Consider the following 2,185-nt stretch of genomic DNA (forward strand, 5'->3'; position numbering starts at 1 on the left):
GGAAGTACTAGGAGCTTCGTCACTCAACTACAACTGATGAGATAGACATTGAAGCTTAATCTCTTGATTAACACTAAGTTCACCGGTAATCCTCTCTGAATGCATATGTGTCTTTAGTGCCCTCACAAATTAATCTGCTAAGTTCATCCTGTATGGGTGAATAAGATAGTCAAATGGCATGTAGAGCAAACGAGCTCTAAGTCTCTCCTTGCGTAGAAGCGCCATGTATCTATGATCAGCCTTTATAAGAAAAAAACCAAGACCAAAAGGAGTATCATGATCAATTGTGGCAATGAACTCTCCGAGGCCATGTCGACGATGCCCTAAACTCAAACCAGGTAAGAAATGCATAGATCTCATCATGTCTAAGACCATTGTACAACCATGCTCATCAAAGGGGAGCACCACATAATCTCTATAGAACTGCTCAACATCCACAGTCTGTATCTCATCAAAGGTGAAGTCAGTTATAAATAGGTATTCATCGCCATGACTAATCTCTAATACTGGCTCTAAAGTAAAATAATTGTCTCTAGTAGACTATATAGTAATGACTTTATCCTCATGTATAAATTTCACTTTCTGATAAAGAGAAGATGGTATAGTTCCTGCTCTATAGATCCAAGGCCTACCTAATAACAGGTTAAATTTTGTAGAGTTCCTTAAAATCTAAAATAGAGTGGGAAATGTGATCGAGCCTATCTACAAGTCCAATGTCAACGTACCCAAAACCTCTCTGCATGTACTATCGTAGGCTTGAACTATTTGAGAAACTGGCTCAAAGTTTGAAGGTCCGAAACCAAAAACGACTTTAGTAGCTAGCGAGCAAATGTTCAAGGAAAAGCCAATGTTCAAAATGATATATGGAACTCGATGCCTGGAACAACCAACAAAAATGTAGAGAGGTAAAGTATGGTTAGAACCCTCAAGGGGTATATCATCAATAGAAAAGACGATGTATAAGGCCTTATTAGCTGTCAACATATGGATCAATCCCTCATGAGAGGTAGATGCCACAACTCGTATCTGACTCAACACCTTGAGAAGTGCCTCCTAGTGGGATGTAGATGATGCCAAAAGACTCCAAATAGAGATATGGGCCTGAGTGCTTTAGAGATGCCTCAAAATCTCATCGTCCACTTATATGATCTTTTCTCAAATGACATCACTCTTTAAAGTTCTAGCAACCGTAGGAGGCTGCTGTCGTACTACCCTACCTCCATGGATAACATACTGAACATCCTGAGTAACCGTCTCATCAAGATTTGGACTCAATATAAACGAAGACTAAACGTTATAGCATGGGAGAATCAACAACCCAACCATAGTCAACAACACCGGTGGCATGTCAAGAACAAGCCTAAATGGTGCAGATGTATGTGGGTCTAAGATCACTTCATCAACCTCATAGTTCTCATCCACTACTATAGGTTCTAGCTTAGAATCATCCCAACTCATAATGTGAATGTGATCATCAGGCTCAGTGAAATCCATGAAATGTATGTCGCTGGTTGGAGAAAGGACTGCATGTGAAGTATGAGCTAGTAGAGGGTTAGTGGTTACACTTGGCTGACCCAAGTGAACCAAACCTTGATTTATGAAGTCTTGGATGGTGTACCTCAAAGTAGTACAACGATCGGTCTCATGCCCTGGCCCCTGATGATATGCACAATGTAGATCCATCCTAAACTGTGATGGAATAAGCTGAGACAATGGCCTAGGAGCAAGAAGTGTCAATAATCCAACATCTATGAGCTTTTGAAAAGCCTGTCTCAATGGCATACCCAACTATGAAAATTGTCTAGGTGTTCTTAAAGCAAAATGAGCGAGCTCTAAGTCTAAGGTATAAAGTTGGAGGTCTCTCTATGATTTGTGCCACATAGCATGGTTGTACTAGAGTAGGGTATGAAGCTGGAGGCCTCTCTATGCTAGATGTAACATAACGCAATTGTAGATGTGTGGGAGACGGGTAAGTCTGATCATATGGCTGAGGAGGTGCCCGTGGCCTATACTAGTAAGGTGAATAAAAATGGTAAGTCCTAGTAAGCTGTGAAATTGGTTGATGATACCTGGGAGGCCTCTGACTAGTAGAAGTAATAGTGCCCACATCAGCTAACCTCTGTTCTCCAACTGGTTTCTTTCTCTTAGTATCAACAGGGGAAGAATCAGACCATAATCCTCTTAA

This window comes from Vitis vinifera, chromosome 16 (genome assembly GCF_030704535.1).
Source record: "Vitis vinifera cultivar Pinot Noir 40024 chromosome 16, ASM3070453v1".
Taxonomy (NCBI): domain Eukaryota; kingdom Viridiplantae; phylum Streptophyta; class Magnoliopsida; order Vitales; family Vitaceae; genus Vitis; species Vitis vinifera.